The following is a 23,073-nucleotide window of genomic DNA, read 5'->3' on the forward strand; positions in this document are numbered from 1 at the left end:
CGGTGGCCCAGGGTTCGCAGGTTCAGATCCCAGGTGTGGGCCTACACGCCACTGATCCAGCCATGCTGAAGCTGCATCCCACATACAAAATAGTGGAGGTTGGCATAGATGTTAGCTCAGCAACAGTCTTCCTCACCAAAAAAAAGCAAAAACAAAAGCAAAAACTGAACAATAGAACACAACTATTGATACTAACATAGTCACTCTGCAAAAGACAGCTGTCTTACTCATCAGCATGCAGATGGACAGGGTCATCCAGGACGGGCTGATCCTCTCCACTTTACCCAGAGTCCAGGTTTTGGGGTAGAATTTCTGGAGGTGGAGATTGCAGAGTTAGGTGATGTTCCTTCAAATATGAACTAAGAAGTAAAGGCAGGCCCCCTCCATCCTTCTCTGCCCTAAGTTCTGCCTCCTCCTAATGGCCTAACCCAGTCGTGAATGCAATGAAGGGTGTGTTTCCACACCACCCCACTCAGTAGGAGATGGCTCCTGGCTTTTATCAGGTCCAGTCTTGCTCAGATGATGACTATCAAGCCACAGAAAGGTCAGCTGAGCACATGGAGCCTCTGTTGGGAAAGGGGCTTGTCATTCCTGAGCAGCGTGTGGTATGCTGACTGCTCCGGGTGTTGGAGGGGGAGGGAGAGTGACCAGACGAGGATAATTAACACGGCAGCACAGCAGAGCAGTGAACCATCTCTCTTGCTTGGAGACTGGATGGCCTCTGAGAGCTGACCTGCCAGTGACGCTGGGCCTCCTTATTCAGGCTGAACACTGACGCCTGTCTCCGCCCACTTCTTCCTGTGTGGTCTCTCCGCCCTTTCTCTCCTTTCCTCCAGTGGAATCTTAATCTGGTCAGAAGGTCAGAAGGAGTGGGTGGGGAGATGGGGCGGGGAACTCTGAATGTGTATCTGAATTTTTCAGTCTTCACCTAGATTAGTGGTTTTATAACTTCAACGTGCCAATAATGGAACCCATCACGTAAAGCAAAGAATGACTCATATCTAGCTCACTGGAGAGGCCCTCAAGGTGCAAGTGAAGAATTTCAGCAAGTGCAGGGTGGGCGGGCAGGGCTGGACATTATACATTATTTATCCTTTGAAGTTTACAACCAAATGACTTCAGAGAGAATGGCAGCAGATAACCTGTAATTCGTAACAAACTAAAATATTTATATGAGTAGTTCCTCTGGCCTCTATACATAAATAAGACGAGAGGAAACCAATAAAAATGAAAATAACGCTTAATTTAACTATGTGCAATCCTTGGGAAAATTAATGTTGGCTAAGTGTTATTAATACTTTTCACTATCGATTTTTAATTTCTGTTTAGTGGAATGAAATTGTTCTTTTCAAGAGTCGTCAATGGGCCCATGTTGCCAACTGTAATAATCGCTTTTATCCTGTTTTTCTTGGTGGCATTCAACACACTTAACCATACATTCTTACTTGATTTTTACCAAAAATTATATGCACACAGTGTAAAAAGTCAAGTAATTCTGTAAGGTTTATTATTAAAAAAAAAAAATGCCAGCTGTTCCCCACCCCCCAACCTGTCACCCCACTTCCATTTCCCATTTTCAAGAGCAGTGCTTTTAACTATTTTTGCTTATTCTTTTGATACTTACCTCCATGTCGCTAAATAATATACTTATAATTCCACTGCTTGAATTTCCAGTTTTAGGCATTATCTATTGATTTCACACTATAGGAGATGAGGAATTAAAACGAACTCTGTCTGTCTCTTCCTCTCTCTCTCTCTGTCTCTCTCTGTCTCTCTCTCACACACACAGACACACACACACACACACAGAGGCATATTTCTCATCCCTTTGTCTCTGAATAGAGTTAGATTGTAAGAGTGCTTAGATAAATACTCAGTCTTGCATTATTATGACCATGTGAACGTGATTCTCCACTGAGGCAGGCAGTATTCTTGAATGTTCTCCCTTTCCTGCATAGCATTCCTCTCTGCCCTACCTCTTCTCCGCTACCCTAGATTTAATAATGACTTTTTTCCCCATTTGCTTCATTTTGTCTGAATAGCATTTCTTACCAGTTCAATTTATCTTAATCCATTTGGGTTGCAATAACAAAATACCACAGACTAGGTGGCTCATAAACAACAGAAATTTCTCTCTCACAGTTTTGGAGGCTGGAAGTCAGATCAGGGTGCCAACGCGGTCGGGTGAGTGCCTTCTTCCTGACTGCAGACTTCTTGTTGCATCCTCTCGTAGCCAGCTGGAAGGGGCCGAGGGCCTCTGTGCGGTCTCTTTTATAATGGCACTAATCATATTCATGAGGGCTCCCCCCTTACGATCTAAGCACCTCTCAAATGCCCCACCTACTAACACCATCGCCCTTATGGGTTAGGATTTCAACATATGAATTTTGAAGGAACACAAACATTCAGACCATAGCAAACCCCAAACTTTACCCCAGTTTTGAAATTCTCTTCTCAAGAAGGTCAGATCCATGAGGTATTCAGTCAGTTGCTTCTTTGTGAAGAAACCCCTCCTGGAGCTTCCCAGTGAGCTCTGGCCAGGATACGTGGCCCTCCAGGCGTGCTGAGTAGCTCTTGCTCTGCAATCCCCTTTCATCATCTTTCTGGAGAATCCTTTTTTTCTTTTTTTTGAGGAAGATTAGCCCTGAGCTAGCATCTGCCCCCAATCTTCCTCTTTTTGCTAAGGAAGACTGGCCCTGAGCTCACATCTGTGCCCATCTTCCTCTACTTTCTATGTGGGACGCCTACCACAGCATGGCTTGCCAAGCCGTGCCGTGTTCGCAGCCGGGATCCGAACCAGCGAACCCTGGGCCGCTGAAACGGAACAGGCGCACTTAACGGCACGCCACCGGGCTGGCCTCTGGAGAATCCTTATGTCTCTCTATTGTGTTGGATCCTTGGTTTCTCAGAATATACACAGTATCTTCCTCTATCTTGGTTTACTCCCTTATGGAAGGCCACTTCCTCTGGCAGCCTCCTGAGAAAGGTACGTGAGTGGTTCATCTTTTTTATTCCTCTGTGTTGGTCCATTGTGTGACTATATCACAGTTGGTTCTTTCATTTTGTCGTTGCTGGGCTTTTGGATTGTTTCCAGTTTGGGGCTATTACAAGTAGTGCCGCCATGAAAATTCTAGTTCACGTCTTCTGGTGATGTATGTAAGAAGTTTTGTTGGGTGTATACTTAGGAGTGAAATTTCTGATGTAGGAGATTAATATGCTCAGATTTAATAGATATTGCCGAAAAATTTTCCAAAGTTGTTGAACTGAGTTACACTCTCACCAGGAATGTTCAAGAATCCCAGTTCCTCTATGGCCTTGTCAACCCTTGGTTTCCTTTCTTGTTAATATTAGCCATTTTTGTGGGTATCTAACTATGATTTAATTTTCATTTCCCTGACTACTAGTAAAGTCAGACATCTTTTCAAATGCTTATTGGCTATTTGGATATCCTTTTTTGAGGAGTTACTGTTTAAATCATGTCCCTATTTTTCTGTTAGGATTGTCTGTCTTTTTCTTACTAATTTGTAAGAGTTATTATATATTCAGGATACAAGTCCTCTATCAGCTAGATGTACAATGAACATCTCTCATTCTGTGAATTGCTTTCATCATCTCTTAACAGTATCTTTTGATGAATAGGAGCTTTAGGAATTAATCGTCTATTTTATAAGTTTTTCTTTTATGGTTAGTGTATTTTATGTCCTGTTTCAGAGATCTTTCTCTCTTCCAAGATCAAGAACATATTCTCCTATGTTTTCTTTCTTTTTTTTGAGGAAGATCAGCCCTGAGCTAACATCTGCTGGCAATCCTCTGCTCTTTTTGCTGAGGAAGACTGGCCCTGAGCTAACATCCGTGCCCATCTTCCTCTACGTTCTATGTTGGACACCTACCACAGCATGGCAGAGCCAAGAGGTGCCATGTCTGCACCTGGGATCGGAAACAGAGAACCCTGGGCCGTGGAAGCAGAACACGCGAACTTAACCGCTGTGCCACCGGGCCGGCCCCCTCCTTTCTTATTAATCTCTCCTACATCTATACTGAAAGGATGTCTCTTTTTTCATTCATAATGTTGTTTATTTGTGTTTTCCTTCTTTTTTTTCTTTATCTATCCTGCAGAGGGTAGCAAATTTTTGTTCTTTTCAAATAATCGTCTTTGAGATTTAATTTTTTAATTTAAAAATTTATTATTTTTTAAAATATGGAGTTAGAATTTATATGTGTTACAGACAGAGATTGTGGTCTTTTTTTGGACAGTTTTTGAGTTTTATTTTGTGGCTTAGCACATATAAAAATCTTTAAAATGTTCCGTATGTGCTTGAGAAGAATTTGTCTGGTTTTATGCCCGTTAGATCAGGCTTATTAATTGTGTTACTTAAACCTTTTATACTCCTGCTGAATTTTTCTGCTTTTAGGGTCATTTACTGAGAAAGGTGTATTAAAATCTCTTTCTCAGATGGGTGGATTATCCCGTTTTCCCTCATAGTGCTAATGAATTTTGCTTTATGTATTTGGTGCAACCTTAATAAGTGTATAAAAGTTTAGAACTTGTACGTTTTCTACCTGAATTGAGCCATTTATTAATATATAGTGATCCTTTTTAAGCCTAGTAATGCGTTTTTCCTTGTAGTCTTTTCTATCTGATATTATTATAGCCCCGTCAGTTTTACATATTATTTATAATATTTTTCCATGTTTGAAAGTTATAGAAATTTAAATTATGTTTTTCATTAGGAAAAAAAATCTATTTTCTTTTCTTTTTGGTTTCCAACAGTTTTCTTGAGATATAATTTACATACTATAACGGTCACCCACTTAAAGTATACAATTCAGCGTTTTTCACAGAGCGGTGCCACCATCACCACAATGGAATTTTGGAACATTTCTGTCACTCAGAAAAGACCAAATCCATTAGCAGTCACTCCTTATTTCCCTCTCCCCCACAGCTCCTGGTAACCACTATTTTACTTTCTTTCTCTGAATTTGGCTATTCTAGGTATCTCATATTAGGAGAATCATACAATATTTGTCCTTTTGTGTCTGTCTTATTTCACTCAGCATAATGTTTTCACACTTCATCTAGGTTGTAGCACGTACCAGTACTTCATTCCTTTTCAATAATGAATGGTATTTTATTGTCTGGATATACCACATTTTGTTTATCCATTCATCCATTGATGAACATTTGAGTTATTTCCACTTTTTAGCTATTAGGAATAATGCTGCTATGAACATTCATGTACAAGTTTTTGTGTGAACATATATTTTCCACACCTACGATTCCCTTGAGTAGGTGCCTAGGAGTAGAATTGCTGGGTCATATAGGAAGTCTATGTTTAACATTTTGAGGAACTGAAAGGCTGTTTTCTAAAGTGGTTGCATCATTTTGCAGTCCCACCAGCAAGGTTTGAGGGTTTTAATTCTCCACATCTTCAACAACACCCATTATTATGTCTTTTTGATTATAGCTATTCAGGAGTGTATTAGTTCAACTTGCCAAACAAAATACCATAGACCGAATGGCTGCAATAACAGAAAATCTCTCTTAGATCTAGAAGCTGGGCAGTCCAAGCCCAAGATACCAGCACATTTATTTCCTGGGAGACTCTCTTCCTGACTTGCAGGCGGGCACCATCACTCTGTGTGCTCACATGACCTCTTCTTTGTGTGTGCAGAGAGGGAGCGGTCTGGTCTCTCTTCCTCTTCTTATAAAGACATTAATCTTATCAGATCAGGGCCCTGGGCTTATGACCTCATTTAATCTTAATTACTTCCATAAAGCTTCTATCTCCAAATATAGTCACACAGGAGGTTAGGGTTTCAACATACAAATTTGAGGGGATCATAAACATTCAGTCCATAACATAGGGGCTATAAAGTAGTATCTTATTATGTGTTTCACTTGCGTTTCCCTAATACTAATGCTATTGGGCATCTTTTCATGTATTTATTAGCCATTCATGTCTTCTTTGGGGAAATGTCTATTCAAATCCTTTTTCCATTTTGTTGTTGTTGAGGAAGATTCACCCTAAGCCAACATCTGTTGCTAATCTTCCTCTTTTTGCTTGAGGAATATTTGCCCTGAGCTAACATCTGTGCCAGTCTTCCTCGATTTTGCATGTGGGTCACCACCACAGCATGGCTGATGAGTGATGTGGGTCTGCGCCTGGGATCGAAACCTGCAAATCCCAGGCCGCCAACACAGAGCATGCGAACTTAACCACTGCGCCACCAGGCTGGCCCCAAGTATTTTTGTCTTTTAATGATTGAAATGTAAGAGTCTTTTATATATTCTGGATACAATTCCTTTATTTCATATATAATTTGCAAAATCATATGTTTTCTAAAGTAACCATTTTTTATTATAAAGTCACAAAAACACAAACTTCTCCAAATATCAGAATTATTGGAAAAGCAAAGAAAACAAATTACATCAGGAAAGAATTCGAAAATTATAAAAACAGAAAATATAAAAGAAAATGACAGAAAAAAGACCAAGTATGTCTGTCACATCAAAAAATGAAAATGTGCTTATTTATCTTTTAGAAATAAACAGATTTTCAGAGTAGGTCACAAAGTAAAAACCCAAATTCTATAGCATGTGAAAGAAACACACTTAAAAATTGACTCCCAAAGGTTGAAAATAAAAGGAAGGACAAAAGTAAACCAGACAAGTGCAAATAAAAAGAAAGCGAGAGTTGCAATCGTAATATCAAGCAAAAGGAATTTATAGGAAAAAAGCATGAAATGAGACTAAATAAGCCTACTTATAATATTAAATGATACGATTTACATTGATGATATAATAGTTACAAATATATATGCACTTAAAGCATGGTAGCAATATTCGAAGAGCAGAAATAACAGGAGATACAAGAGGAAGTAGATGTTAGCAGTAATATTTACTAGATAGAAGTAGTAATGTCTCCTATATTAGAAGACTTTAATTTGCATCTCCGGGTCTAGAACAGATCAAATAAATTTTTTAAAAGGATGTGAAGATAGAGACAACAGAAATCACATAATAGGGTAGAGCTGGACAATATATCACATTTCATTGAATGGAAGATGCAGTCAATCGCAAAACATATCTTTTTTTAAGTAGCACTGAGAAAATAAATGCTATCAGTTAACCTATGACACAATGTCTTAATTATAACCCTGCAAAGTGCCTGAAGAAGTCTCACTATCCTCTGGTTGTTATTAAATTTATTTCATCTATTTTGAGGGATTTGGCAATTTCTCCTAAATTCAGTTGCTTTGTTTGGTGTACAACAGGTATCCTCTTGAGCATATCTCAGGAAGAAAACATCACACAGATTCATCTGCTCATAGTTACTGTCCTTTATTGTTTTAAGGTTCTCTAAAGTCTTTGGTTGTTTTTTGCAAGAAACTGTGGAATTATAGTAGTTCTTCCATCAACAATACTTGCCTTACTAACATCAAATTTACACCTTTCTGTTTTATTTTCCAAGCCTTTCTGTGTATCCAATAACTTTTAGTTTCAATGCCAAAACATACTGTAATCTTTTCAACCACATTTAAAACGGTAACGAAAGCCAACGTGTATAGAACCAGCAATGTAAACACAACAGGGTTGAAGTGTCGATGATATAAACAGCTGTGGCCAAGGTTGTGCGTGTGCCAGCAAAAACAACCGCTCTGTGAATGCCATCTGGCCAAAAGTAATTATAAGAAGCCAGAATCGAAAAATGAATCTCAATCAGGGATTTTAAAATGTAAGAGAAAGAAAATAGTGGCTTAGATTTAATGAAACATGGTATATTATGTTCCCTTAAAATAGATAACACACCTTCATTTCAAGTGCCCATTGAAAACTGACCATATGTTGGTCAAGAAAAAACCCTGAATATCAGCCACGTTCTTTAATCACACTACACTGAAACTAGACTCTCTAATGTTATCACAGAATAAAGGCCCTTCTACCCAAATATGTAAAGAAAACAAATCCTCTTACATAACTCTTGGATCAAGAGGGATGTACTAAAACACTAGGCAGCCATAACGTGTAAAGATGGGCGTGCACCCGAGTTCTCGAATTGTTCAGGAGGAGAACAAAAGCATCCGTTTTTGGCTTTGTCAAATAATATATGAATATTTAAATTTTAGGGATTACCTGTGAGAAAAATAAATCGCATGTATGCTTTCTAAATCAGTAGAAGGGAAAGGAGCAATAAGAACCAATGTGAAGGAACTTACCCTCTCTGTTTTCTTCTAGGAGTTTTATGGTTTCAGGTCTTATATTCATGTCTTTAATCCATTCTGAGTTGATTTTTGTGTGTGGTGTAGGATAGGAGTCCAGCTTCATTCTTTTGTTTGTGGCTGTCCAGTTTTCCCAACATCACTTACTGAAGAGACTGTCTTTCCCCATTATATATTCTTGGCTCCTTTGTCATCAATTAACTGACCGTGTAGGTGTGGGTTTATTTCTGGGCTTTCTATTCTGTCAGAGTGGATTAAGTCCCTCCCTAAGGGCCTCATTTTAACCTACTCACCTCTGTAAAGGCCATGTCTCCAAATACAGTCACATTCTGAGAGACTAGGGGTCAGAGTTTCAACATGTGAACTTGAGGGGACACAACTCAGCCCATAACACAATTTATTATAAAATATTATGTAATTTTTCAATATTTCAATGCGTGAACCATAGGGCATGGCTACGTTATCACAGTGCCTCTCAAACTTTAGTTGTAGATGTGAATACTCTGGCAATCTTGTCAAAAATGCAGATCCTGATTCGGTAGTCCTGGAGGGGCAGAGATTCGGCAGTTCTGATAAGCTTACAGAGGGGCGTTTGAGCAGTAGTGAAACACTGAAACATATGAGGTGCTCGGATCCTTGCAACTTCTTGTAATCGATAGGATTGGATTGAAGAGAAGTAAGAGGATTGGAGATATTTCATGCAAGAAAAACAGCAAGATGAAATAGCAGGGGAACAAATGTGATTCATATTTGTAGATGATAAGAGAAAGAAATTTAAATGAAGTTAGGATAATGTGCCAAGACGACATACTGTCTTAGTGGAGAAAATGAGGTATAGTACTCCTGCAAATGCATAAGTTGGTAATGTTAATAGACCCCATCAAGACAGTCAGAGTTCCAAAACTACAGATTTACAAAACACTTTTTCATGCCACTGCATAATTTCAACACTGCTACAAGTGGCACATTGGGATGCCCGCCATGTGTCATCAGTAATAACAAATGCAATGTTTTTAAAAAGGAAATTATTCAATCAGTACTAATAGCTCCCTTTCCAGTTTATTTACATACATATTTTTTAGACTTATAATCATACATCACATAAGAAGGAAGCTGCGAGTTAGTAAATTATTCAAAGTCTATGTCTTTAATCCATTTGTGTTTCCTTCTCCATACCACCTTCTCCGAAACTACAGGGGTTTCTTGTAACTTCTTATAAAAGCAACAAACTCTTCATTGTTAAAGTCTACCAAATTACCACTGACTTATATTTACAGTGGGTGTATTCTGGTGGAACACTGGAAAATTGTGCAAAATGAAGATAATTCTTTGCTGTGTGAGACATTTCCACACGCTGCAGGTAGTTTAACATTCCTGGTCCCCATGCATTAAATGCTAGTGTAGCATCCTCCAGTCATTATGAGGGATACAAAGATCCCTACAAATTTCCAAAACACACTTTAGGATGGGGATTTATCCCTTTTGACCATCACTGTATAGATTCATCAACTAGACTAGACTAAACTTTACACCTTGAAGATTTAACGCAACTTCCAAATGTCTGACTTAAACCAGACATTTAATATACCAAAGCAGCAAATGCTTCATAGTTGTCTTGTCTGGTAATCCAAAAGTTTCATGCGGAAAGTTCAGGCCCTAGAAAAATCTGAAATATTCCCTTGGCATCTATCACTAAAAACCTCATGTAGCTGGATAGTCGGTGAGTTCTGGAAGGTCTTCTCTTACTAACTGGAAATACAGGAACAACAGCTTCTGTTCTTGTAACCTGTTTTACCCAGCATGGGCCTCTTCCACTCTCTGTTTTAAGCACAACATACCTGAAGACACTTTGTTTAAATCCACTCCTTCCGCAGGATTTTGTAGCATTTCTTATGGAAGACAGGACCATGTTTCGTATCCTAATTTTCAAGCTTAATTACCCTATCCTGAATGAGGTAACTTCAGGGGACCATCTGTTCAGAGAATGACAGGATGAACACTTCAGAGAAAATATATGAAAAGGATAATTAATGTGGTAAGCTAAACAAGGAGACAAACAAGAACATAGCTGGTTAATTTGGAAGGTCTCATCAGACACTTCTTTTAGCACAGCATCTGTATAAAATTATGTGATCTGTGTATCAGACCCTATAATTTGCAAAGCTACAGACTTGCCAACAAATTGGTAAACTCTGGCTTATTTTTCCATTACAGTGAATTTGACGTTGAGAGCAAAGTTTAGATGGATTAATAGCACCAATAAATTAACTCTTGATAGCCTTAGTAAATTATGAAAAAAAATATTCTAACAGTAAGTTCCTAGATTCATAAGATGGTTTTGTTTTTTTGCTGGGAAAGATTCACCCTGAGCTAACATCTGTTGCCAATCTTCCTCTCTCTTTTTCTTTTCCTCTCCCCAAAGCCCCAGTACACATCTGCATGTTCCAGTCACAAGTCCTTCCGGTTCTTCCAGGTGATCTGCCACCACAGCAAGGCCACTGACAGACGAGCAGTGTGGTTCCATGCCCGGGAGCTGAACTCCAGCTGCCGAAGCTGAGCACGCCAAACCCCAACCACAGGCCATGAGCGCTGGCTCAAGATGCTCTTTTAATGTAAGCTAAAGCCATGTATTTTTGTAATGTCTGTCACCATCACACCTCAGTTTACTCCAAACATTAAAGCAAAGGGGTTGCATTTTAATTGTTTGCTACAACTGATTCTAAGACACCTATCTGTGTACTGTGATACGCAGAATAAAATCTGGAGGACTAGACCACGAAATATTGACAGTGGTTGTCTCCGGAAGCTGGGATTATATGTAATCTTCATTTTGTTATTTACATTTTTCTGGATGTTTTTTCTTTTTTTTCCCTAAATTTTTTTCAGTAAGTAGCTTTCACTTTTATAATCGAAGTAAATAAAGCTATTTTTTAAAATATAATGCATTACTAGCAGAATGTTAACCATAGCTTGTTGTTTAAACATCTCTTACTGCGTGGAAATAAATACTACCCATAACAAGCAGTATGCAGAAAATAATGCATCGAGAAAATTAAAACCACAAGCTGTGCCAAGCACTACCTGGGAAAATGAAAGCTTTTAATGTTGGGCAGATAAAATATCTGGCAACGAAAGCCATAATGGAGTCCATAAACAAACATTTTACTATTAAGCATTAAGTTTAAAGGTAATTTCCTTTTCTTTCAGAAAAGTTTGAGTCATGAGAGCACTTTAAATCTGTTTAAAAACCTTCTTAAACTCTGGTTAGAATATTTTTTAGGTAAGGTCCATAGACTGAATGTCTGTGTCCCCCTCAAATTCAGATGTTAAGTGTACATCACCCAAGGTGGAGGGTATGTGGAGGTGGGCCTTTGGGAGGTGGTTAGGTCCTGAGGGTGGAGCCGTCATGAATGACATTAGTGCCCTTATAAAAGAGACCCCAGAGAGCTCCTTGCTCCTTCTCCGGTGTGAGGACACAGTGAAAAGACCACAAGTCTGATCTGAACCGGGAAGCGGGCCCTCGCAGACGCCAATCTGCCAGCACCTTGATCTTGGCCTTCCCAGCCTCCAGAGCTGTGAGAAATTTCTCACGTTTGTAAACCAGCCAGTCTACAGTAGTCTGTTACAGCAGCCCAAACAGACTACAACAACAAGGGTTTTTCTCTTAAGATTTGTTTCTGAGGAGTTCTTTTCTCGGGAGTTTTAAGTTGTGGGTTGTGGTGATGGCCAGTGACCTGAGATCGCTGGGTCTCCATGGGTGTCGGAGTCAGGTGGGTCCACTCTCTAACTGTGACATGTGGGCAAACTTTCCTAAATACACACGCGTTATCTAGCAGCAGTTCACAAAGTGTGACCCTGAGGGCTCCTGAGACCTTTAGGGGAGGGTCCAATGATCTGCATAGTAATAAGACGTTATTTGCCTTTTTCATTCTCATTTTTACACCAGCGCACAGTGGAGTTCTCTGAGGGCTGCGTGACAGGTGACACCGCAGTAGGGTGAGTGCAGAAGCAGATCTGAGACTCTGGTGCCCTCAGTTAAAGATGACATTAAAGAGATGTACAAATTCGGTCACTCTTCTCATGAAATTGTTTTTCATTTTGGGAAATATAGTTAATTTCTTAAAAACGTCATGTTAACATGTGAGTTTCTTAATTAATTAATTTTTCATTTTGGTTTTAGTCTCTAATATAATAAATATCAATAGATAGAATCCACATAAATGAAAACTCTTTTGAGGTCCTCAATAATTTTTAAGAATGAAAAGGGTTCCAAAGACCAAAATGCCTGAGAAGCACCATTTAATAGTATAATTAATCTGAACTCTGAAAGCACAGAAAGCTTAATATAGGAGCATAATTATTTTTAGAAATGAGCTTCAAGTAAGGTTTTGTTTTATTCATGGAAGAAACAGAAATGTATAGAATGAGCATACATTCCCGCAGCCTCAACTTGCCCAAATTAATTAATAAATTAATAAACTAATTTAGTGGGACAAGTTGATATGCCAATACATGGGACTCTACCACTGATTAAAAAATATATGATGTGGCTTCACTCTGACAAGTACTGGAAAACACTAGAATTCCTTTTGTCTTATTTTTCATAGCTGCAATTCTTAGCCTAGACTGTCATCTCTGAAAGTCTCGTGTGTAGAAAATTGCATTGGTAGGATGTCAGGTTATGGAGCAACACAGCCAGTGATGCGTGAGCAATTAGAGGCCTGATCTAATTAGAGGCCTGATTGACCCCACCAATTATATCAAGCCAAAGGAGAATTATGGTTTGAATGGGTGTGGGTTTTCTTTTTTTTAATGATACAATTTAAGGAGGTGACAGAGTTAATATACGTCTTTAGATACATGAATTTTTGACATTTCATTATGGAAAATTTCAAATATAACAAAATTAGCTAGTGCAGCAGTTTAAGCCCCATGTGTCCATCCTCAACTTGAACAATTAGCAACATTTTACCAATATTGTTTCAACTATCCCATCACTCCTCTGCCCCTCTTTTTAGCCACAGTATTTAAAACAGATCAGAGACATATTATTTCACTGATAAATAATTCGACATGAATTGGTAACAAAGACTTTTGAAATCATATTTAATAAAATAGTCAATAATTTCTTGGTGTAATCTAACACTCAGTCCATGCGCAAATTTCCCTGTCTCAAAACTATTCATTTGCTCTGGTCTTTTTCTTTCTTTTTTTTTTTTTTTGAGGAAGATTAGCCCTGAGCTAACTGCTACCAATCTCCCTCTTTTTGCTGAGGAAGACTGGCCCTGAGCTAACGTCTGTGCCCATCTTCCTCTACTTTTTATGTGGGACGCCTACCACAGCATGGCATGCCAAGTGGTACCATGTCCACACTTGAGATCCGAACCGGTGAACCCCAGGCCACCAAAGTGGAACGTGTGCACTTAACTGCTGTGCCACCCGGCTGGCCCCTGGTCTTTTTCCTCTTTTCCTCAGGATGCAAATAAGTTCCACTGATTGTCTTTGTCTCTTAAATCTCTCTTAATCTCATTTGTTTACTGAAGAAGCTAGGTTGTATATGAACATTTTAATTTTATAATCAAGAAAAGAGGCACAAGGAAAAGATAAGAATGCCAAACATTTTAAAATTTAATGGATTCAAATTAGATGTAACCAAGAATCTCTAGCTAAAATTAGACAGGGAGATAAAATACGACATTTTTCATTTGAAATAGAGTACTAAATTGCTTTCTCAAGTCACAATTACTTTGCTTACTTCTCTTTCCCCTTCTGTCACCTGAAGGAAAATAGGGACATTAAAAGAACGTAAGGAGGGGCTGGCCTGGTGACCAAGTGGTTAAGTTCACGTGCTCCGCTTGGGCGGCCCGGGGTTTCACCGGTTTGAATCCTGGGCGCGGACACGGCACCGCTCATCAAGCCATGCTGAGGCGGCATCCCACATACCACAACTAGAAGGACCCACAACTAAAATATACAACTATGTACCAGGGTGCTTTGGGGAGAAAAAAGGAAAAATAAAATAAAATCTTTAAAAAAAAAAAAGAACGTAAGGACTCTGCTGGATGAGACGGGGGCGCCAGGAGGTCAAACAGCAATGTCAGAGTAGGCTATCAAAAAAGAGTGCTCCCAGCCTCCAAAGACACATTCAGATGGGGGCTTTGGTCCAAGTCTCTTAAAATTTCAGAGTAGCTTACTAGCTCCTTGCCCGCCCCACCCAAATTATTATATTTAGTCATTTTGGAATACATTCTAAGGTATTCCGCCTTGATCCCCTCTTTAGGGCTCAGGAAACCATAGCTGCTTTTAGGAACTTTGGTGGGAATGGCATTAGCTCCTGGGAGCTGTCTCCCCCAAGATTACGTCCCTCCCAGAGGGCAGCCCCAGGCCAACGACTGGCTGAGGCAGGGATACAAAGTCCTGGTTTCCTGGCCTCATCTGGGACGATGCTGAAGGACCGTCCCAGTTCCGGAGCTCACCACAGGACTGTAGGACAGGCCGAGGCTCAGCTGCATCTACATCATGGGTCAATGTCTCCCTCTACCCATGCTGCCTTCTTCACTCCCTTGCAGGTGCATCTCCTAAGAGCCCTCCCCAGTAAACCGTCTGCAGTCCTTTTCGTCTCAGTGTCTGTTTCCAGCAAACTCGATCTAAAACAGCTGATTTCAAAAGTAAGTTTCTTCCCATCCTTATTCTCCAGCCACCCATTTACTTTCCAGAGGCAATCATGTTTATCAGTTTGCCACATATGCTCGCAGAGATGGTCCATGCAGGTATAAACATACGTGCAGGTATTCTGTCCATCTCTTGTGTTTTTTTTTTAAACATGATAGCTTACTACACAAATCATTCTTTACTTGGCTTTTTTCTTTTAATAACATATTTATCTCTTAATAATACGTTTTGCAAAGCTGTCATTATTTTTAATGGATGTTTACAATGGATATACCACAATTTATTTAACCATTACTCTATTATGATTGTATATGTAAGTTGTGTCCAATCTTTTTTTAGTACATACCATGCTGTAATACATAACCTTGTGTGTGTGTGAGTTTTCAGAAATGTGTAACTACATCTCTAGAACACACAGCTAGAAGTCAAATTGTTTGGTCAGAGGGTATGCATTTAAAATATTGATAGATGTTGCTAAATTGCAAATTGATGTATGAGAATGCTTATTTCTCTTTACTCTAGCCAATGTCCTGAGTTATTAACCTTTTTGATCTTGATCAATCTGTTAGGGAGGGAATTATCTAATTATAGCTTTAACTTGCTATTATGAATGACATTGAGTGTCTTGTGTTTAAAAGGCATTCAGAGTGCATTTTTTTCCCATGAACTATCAGTACATGTTCATTGTTTATTTTTTCATTGGGTTGTTGTATCTTATCTATTTGTAGGAGCTCTTTATATATTAGGAAATCTAGTATTTTAATATGAGCTACAAATATTTTTTTCACAATTTGTCATTTGTATTTAGACTTTGCTTTTGGTAGTTTTTGTCATGCTAATTTCTAGAATGTAGTTTAGTTTATCAGCCATACTTGGTTTCTAGGATTTGTCTTATAAGAACACTAGGAGAAAAAGACTTTTAGATAAAATCCAGGGTATACTAGAAAAGAATATTTTAATGAGAATTTTGGATGAAACCAGGACTATCAAATTATCGCTGGTAACAATAAAAATCTTAATCTTCCCCCGATCCCACCCACTAAAACTTGCTGCTCTCATTGTCTACCCCATCTCGGTAAGTGCCAACTTTATTCTTCTGCTTGCTCGAGGATAACCTTGGAATGGTCCTTGGCTCTCTCTTTCTCTCACATCCCACATTCAATCCATCAGCAGTTCTTATCAGCTCTACTTTTTAAATATCTCTAGAATCTGACCTCTTTGCATAACCTTCACCACCAGCCTGGTCCAAGTCATCATTGCAGATTATCATAGAAGCTTCAGAATGGTTTCCCTGCTTCTACCCTGGCCTACACAGTTTACTCTCAAGCAGTCAGAGAGATCTTTTAAAAATGTAAAACAGATCATTGAACGCTCTGCTCAGTGCCCTGCAGAGTCTCCCTATCTGGTTCAGGGAAAAAGTCAAAGTCCTCACAATGGCTTATTGTCCACTGAGACCCTCCCACCTCATCTGCTACCGTACACTGGCTGGCTCATCCTGCTCTCCTTGCTACTTATTAGTAGAAGATCAAAAGTTCCTGGCTCAGGGCTGTTGCACGTCTTCTGCCTATCTTTAGAATGCTCTTCCCTCAGTAGCCACAAGTTCATTCCCTCGCCAATTCCAGTATTTTCCTCAAATGGCACTTTCTCAGTGGGACGCCCTGTGATGACCCTTTGAAAATTTCACCCCCATCTCAACCACTTCTGGTACTCCCTGTCCTCCTTCCCACTCTACTTTTCTCTGCAGCTCACATCCCATATGGCATTCTATATGTCTCTTATTTATTTGTTTAATGTCTTCCTCCCGTACCCCTGCCCCATGAGGGCAAGGATTTATTCCTGGAATGTTCACTTTTGTATCCCTAGCCCAGTGCCTGTCACATAACTATGATGGAATGGATCTTGAATTGTACCCAAGGGAATTTATTTTCTAATTCAGTTCCACAAAAGTGTACTGAAAACTAGCTACATGAATGGCTCTGCACTTAGACCAGTGGAGGTTGCAAAGAAAAATCAAAACCAGACCCTATTCACGTGGAAAAAGTTTCAAAGGAGAATCAAGGCATAGTATGAAAAAAGGCACAGATGTAAGAAAGCTTCAGCTTTTCCAGATACTTGTATTAGAGTTAGATGTGTGAAATAGGTACTAGGAAATTAATGCTGGAAAATGCAAATTTGAGCTTAGTTTTAAGAGATGTGAGGGCAAGCTTACACTTAATTATGTATGCACTGAGACGAAATGAGCAGAAATTAATATGATGGGAAATGGATTTTAAATGCTTAGTCTACTAGCATGTCGAAGTTGCACTGGGGCTGGAAAGGCAGTTTAGAGTTGAGTGCTGCAGTGTCAGTGGAGGAGCCTGAAGATGGGGACGGTGGCCTTAGAAAGAATTGATATGAAAAACGTTGATTAACATAAATTGGCAAGTGATTGGTCGTAAAAAGGAAAAGAGAGGGGGCAGATGGCACTGAGATTTTAAGTCGAGGTGATCCTCAATAGCATGCTGCGGACGCCTTGTGGAACCAGGTCTCAGATCCTTCAACTTGTCCTCTGGTGGTTTGATGTATTTGTATGAAAGGAGATTTTGAGATTATTCCATAGATCCTCAGCAGAGAAAACCAGCAACGCCTCAGCTCTCGGTGCTTAAGCAAAGAGCTGGTCTCTTTATGCAGGAATATAAGGAATAAACAGCCCAACATCGGGGAGCCGGGGCTGTGAGGAGGCGAAAGGAGCCCGATGCTTGGTAAAAAGGCTGAAGAGATTATCTGCCTTTTCTGTCCCTTGAAATGCTTTACAGGATGTCATTGCTAGAATTTGCTGAAGCCCCAGAATTTGACAAACGTTTTCATGGCTGTTCAGGAAGGCGTAATCCTACAGCCTAAACTGAATCCAGCAGCTCCTCCAACCTCTGAGGATTGCTCATCAGCCCAATGAAAATATGCGTATTATACAAGGGGTGAGACAAAGGCAGCACAGAAAAAGGACAGAGAGAGCCCAGACACTTTCCAGTCCCTTCCGTATTACACTCAGCCTAGGTTTCTCACACAAATATTGAGATCAAATGCCCCGGGCCAGTATAGAAAAAGAAAGTCTATGTGATTCAGAGACATAGAATTTCAGACTTATTTATCAGAGAAACAGATTTATCTGTAGTAGCTTGTGGAATTTTTTCTTTAATAATTTTGTGCCTTCTAAACGACTCTCTTTAGGTTTGTTAATTTTTAAAAGATAATTACTGAAACCAGTAAACAAAGTTTTATTGGAACATAACCATGCCTATTGACTTATACAGGAAATGAAACTTTAATCAGCCTATAGTTTAATGTTGTATTCATTCTCAGTGTGGGCTGTGTGTCACTGACATGGTCATGGCCAGGTGCCCTGGAGCATTTCTTGGCATTGCAAACACAGCCATTTCCCACTGGACTCACTTGGCACCATTTCCCACTCCTCTGAAACAAATCATCCTCGATTACGGTCTTAATTGAATGGAGTATCTGTGCTGTTTGAGACAACTTGACTACGTCTAGAGCCAAAAGCAACAAACCTAGTGTCTTTGACTCTTCTCCAAATTTTGAAGTCCAATAATAAAAGATATCCTGTGATTAAAGGGTTTGTTATAGGTTAAGTTTAGTGCAACATTTAAGGCACTAAAGTTCTGTGCTCCCATTTCTCCCAGTCTATAAAGACTTGTTGCTGTACATTTTTTTTTCTTTTTTCTTTAAATGGGAACTTAATTTTATTTTTTTGAGGAAGATTAGCCCTGAGCTAACATCTGCTGCCAATCCTCCTCTTTTTGCTGAGGAAGACTGGCCTTGAGCTCACATCCATGCACATCTTCCTCAGGTGACCTTTATATGTGGGACGCCTACCACAGCATGGCTTGCCAATGGGTGCCATGTCTGCACCCGGGATCCAAACTGGCGAACCCTGGGCTGCGGAAGCGAAACACGCAAACCTAACCGCTACACCACCGGGCCGGACTCTGTACATTTCTTGAAGAGATTTTATTTTAATATAACACAGAGAGTCACTAAATACAAGAGCAAAGAAGGACCTTAGAGGCCATGTTGCCCTCTCTCACATTGCATTTCATTTGTGTTTTACGGTTGATGAAGCTGAAACTCAGAAAGGTAAAGCTATACTTTACTAGAGTCTATAACAGGCTGGTGGAGGAAGCAGAACTGGGATCCACTTGTTCTGATCCAGTGGTTTTGAACTCTGTTATGTTTACTATAGGATAATAAAGTGACTCTATGTAACAATGCAAACTTCAAGTACAATAACTCATAAATAATTCAGTCATTTTTCAGAGGAAATGTACCAGAGAATCTGTGTCAGAAGGGACCTTCAGAAGCATCCAGTTCAACTTCCTAGTATGTCAGGAATCCCATTAGAGTTCACAGATAGAGAGTATACTAGTTATGGTAATGTCAGCTGCTGTAACAAAACAACCCACAAACTTCAGTGACTAAACACTATCACAGTTTATTTCTCACTCATTTAACAGTACAAGTGTTCCTGATTGGTAGCAGTCTTCCCCATGGTGACCCAGGAACCCAGGCTCCTTTTATCTAGTGGACTACCTTCCCGGATTTCCACGTCCTCTGCATGCAGGAGAAGGACGGGGGAAAGAACAAGTAGAGCAGGCTTCTTAATCTTGGTCTGGAGAGAATACACCTCACCCCTCCCAAACTCTATTGGTGAGAACTATTTACATGGTCCCATTTAGTTGCAAGAGGGGCTGGGAAATGCAGTCTGTGGCTGGACAGTTGCCTCTGTACTCTGTGGAAGGAGAACTACAAATGTTTAGTGAACCCTCCCAGAAGCAAGGGCACTGGGCCTATACTCCTGCATCAGTCAGTCAGTCACTGACCCCAGCCTATCCCTGGGGTGGGAAGTGCCTTAGCCTCCCAGTTGTCTCTGACTTAGGTACCTCCCTTCAGCCAAATGTAAGCCTCTGGGTAAGAGCACAGATGTGAGCCATTAGCAGCCAGCTCTGGCACACCAGCCTTTAAAGGGGATTTAGGAAGACACTAATATCACCTACTACAGTCTATCCTTTGTACCGCTCAGAGCCAACTGTTTCTCACGTTAATGTGACTTCATCTGATCGCAGGTTCTCCAGGATTCTGCCTGGTGCAATTTCTGGGTTGTTATACGAGGAAGATTACTAGAACAAACTCCAACCTTGATTGTCGCAGATGGTCCTCAGGTTATGATAAATACAGTCATGTCCAGGGTGATCAGTCGTTGCTCTTTCCAGCATGAAGGGAATCTGATATAATCATTTTACCACCAAGTAGCTGTTGGTTCTCTCAAGGGGTTGCACTGTGAGGAGGACTCAGCGTTGCTCTTCGTTACTGGTGTTTGGATGGGCAGCAGTAGCAGTACCTAGATCAGCTTTGAGGAGAGGAAACCCACACTATTGAACTCATGCATAACTCCCATTGCTGCCACCAAGGCTATTCTGTTCATAAGCCAACTGTGCAAGGGCCGGTGTGGCTGAGGATAGGAGCTAGTTGGCATCTGCTGGGTGACTCTTCCTGTCCCTTGGTTGGTTGTGCCTGATCTGCAGTAGCTATCCTCTGGTGGACATTAACCAGTGCTTCTTGCCCACTCCTATTGATCTATGCACATGCGTCTTCTCCAGACCTACTTCTTCATGATTTTCTAGTCTTGCTCTTTCCCAGCCAGGCCATTTGCCACTGCCCATGAATCTGTGTATCACATTTTCTGAGGGCCGTTTTCTCTCCACAAAGAGTAGATAACCAGGAGCACCATCTGAAGCTCTACCCACCAGGAGAATTTTCCTCTATCACCATTTTTCAGCCCAAGTGGGCTGGAGTAAGCAGCAATCTATTTTCAACCTATATTAACACACCAAGATGAGGATTTTTCCTCCTCCATCAGCTGATCTTAGGGAAACTTCTAGAAGCTATAGATATGAACTGAAGGGAAAGTGTTGATGTAAGAGTGGCAGCAGATATGTCATCCTGAACTACTTGTTTGTGCAGCTTAGTTACGCTTTTAGGCCCCGCTTGAGCCCAGTTTCAGATGTACTGTTTCCACCTTGTGTTGGAATGCTGCTGGTGAACCCAATCCTATGACTTGGTAGGTCTGACCAAACCCAGCTCCTGGTGGGTAGCTCTAGTATCATAATCACTTGATGTGTCATAATCAGATGGTCACTTCTAGGTCTCAATAGTGTGTCAGAAGCTGTTTTTTGAATGGTGTATCGTTCTCTGCTGCAGGTGGCATGGCCTTGCCCAAGAACTCTAGGAGTCTGCCCTACAACTCTCATATTTGGGCTTCCCAAGTATTTCACACAGCATCTTTATTTACCACAGATACATCTAGTGTGCTAGAATCTTTTGGGTCACATGGCCTAAGTGGCAGTGTTCCTATACTGCAACCTGGATTCACCACAGAGCCCTTTTCTGCTCTGAGTGCCACTTAAACTGGTAACCTTCCTCATCCCCCAATAAACAGGTCAGAGCCGTCCCCAAATGTGATAAATACTGTCTCCAAAATACCTACCATGCTCTGTGCTTCTTTTCTCAGTGGTAGGAGGCACAAGGTGCAATAACTTGTCCTTTACCAGAAAGGAGATGTCCTGGTATGCCCCAGAACCCTGTGCCTCTAAAAATGTCACCAATGTGGTAGGCTCCTTCATCATTTTAGGATTTACCTTCCGCCTTCTGAAGTGCATGTTTCTTACCAGAATCCCAGAGCATTTGCCATTTCCTTCTTATCAGGTTTGATTAACATCATGGTATCAATATTGCTGACCAATATGAGATTCTGTGGGATGTCCATATGATCCAGATCCCCTTAGACTACATTATGACAGAGAGTGGCAGAGTTAAAGCAGCCCTGGGGAGAAGTCGGGAATGTATACTATTATCCATTCTTTGTGAATGCAAGCTGTTTCTGATTCACTTTTCTGATAGGTATAGAAAAGAATCTATTTGCCAGTTATAGCTGCACACCAGATACCAAAGACTATGCTAATCTGTTCTAGTAAAGATACCAAAGTCAGTCAAGCAGCTTCAATTGGGGCTACTGTTTGGCTGAGTGTCTGGTAGTCCTTGTCATCTGCCATAATTCATTTGGTTTTTGTAGAGATTGAGCTATTGAATTAAATGGAGATATGTGGAAACTATTGTCTCTGAATCCCTTAAGTGCTCGAGGATGGTACTAATGTCTACCATTCCACGTAGGATACAGTATTTTTTTCACATTAGTGCCATTTATTTGTTTTTATTTTTAACTTTTTATTTTGAAGCAACTACAGACTCACAAGAAATTGCAAAAATAGCACAAGTTGTCCTGTGTACCAAGCTGCCCCTTGTTTTCCCCATACATGTTAAATGCCAGAGCCATTGCAGCATTTAACGCAGCCTCTTCTACCTATATTTCGTCCCAGTTCACTGCAGGTAAAAATCTTAGCAACCGAACCACTACAGCAAGTCAAGGACTAATCAGTTCACCCACCACCAATGACCAGGTTCCCATTGCCATCTAGTGGATGAGTTATCCAATGCCAACATCTAGATCTAGTCAGCTTCCTAGGACCACTTCTGTCACCAGCTGTCTTAGGTCATGTTCTCTGTGAGCAGAGCCTGAGCAGGGAATTCCTGCTTCAGTGATCTTGAGGATAAACCTATCAGGGAGTGAAAAAAGTAGGAGAGAGCAGGGGAGGAAGTTCAGCCAAGATGGCTTTAGAAGAAGTCTAGTCTCAGCCTGATCCCATGGGAAGCCCTGAATTGTGAATGGCACCACAGAAGTTGTCCCACCCAGAGGTGAGGAGGCAGCTACATCCCTTCATCACTTAGTCTCTGTCCAGGGCCCTCCCTTGGGTGGAGGACATGACTTTCAGCCATTATCTCCAGGACCAGTGCCAGGTGAGGAGGCTCTTGTCAGCTAAGGGCAATGTTCCATAAAAGGACAAAGGCCTGAGCCGTGAGCAGCCAACACCCACAGCATCTGGGGATGAATATGCAGCCTGTTAAGGGGAACGTGGGCAGGGCTGCCAGCAGCATCTGCTATACCTCCCTGGGGAGAAGATATTCATTTAAAAAACTGAATGATGAGAAGGAGGCAGCCATGTGAAAATCTCGGAAAGAGCATTCCAGGTAGTTTTGAAATGGGGACTCACTTAGCATGTTTGAAGTGCAGAA

General features: G+C 40.6%; 1 long non-coding RNA gene across 1 annotated transcript; it reads left to right on the forward strand.

Annotated features, from left to right (window-relative positions):
- The first annotated feature begins 2,498 nt into the window (after nucleotides 1-2,498).
- LOC138917304 (uncharacterized) lies at nucleotides 2,499-14,888 on the forward strand. The gene is made up of 3 exons (XR_011425104.1): nucleotides 2,499-2,986; nucleotides 10,643-10,832; nucleotides 14,790-14,888. It is a non-coding gene; the product is annotated as an uncharacterized lncRNA (long non-coding RNA).
- The last annotated feature ends 8,185 nt before the right edge of the window (nucleotides 14,889-23,073 follow it).

Source organism: Equus caballus, chromosome 14 (genome assembly GCF_041296265.1).
Source record: "Equus caballus isolate H_3958 breed thoroughbred chromosome 14, TB-T2T, whole genome shotgun sequence".
Taxonomy (NCBI): Eukaryota; Metazoa; Chordata; class Mammalia; order Perissodactyla; family Equidae; genus Equus; species Equus caballus.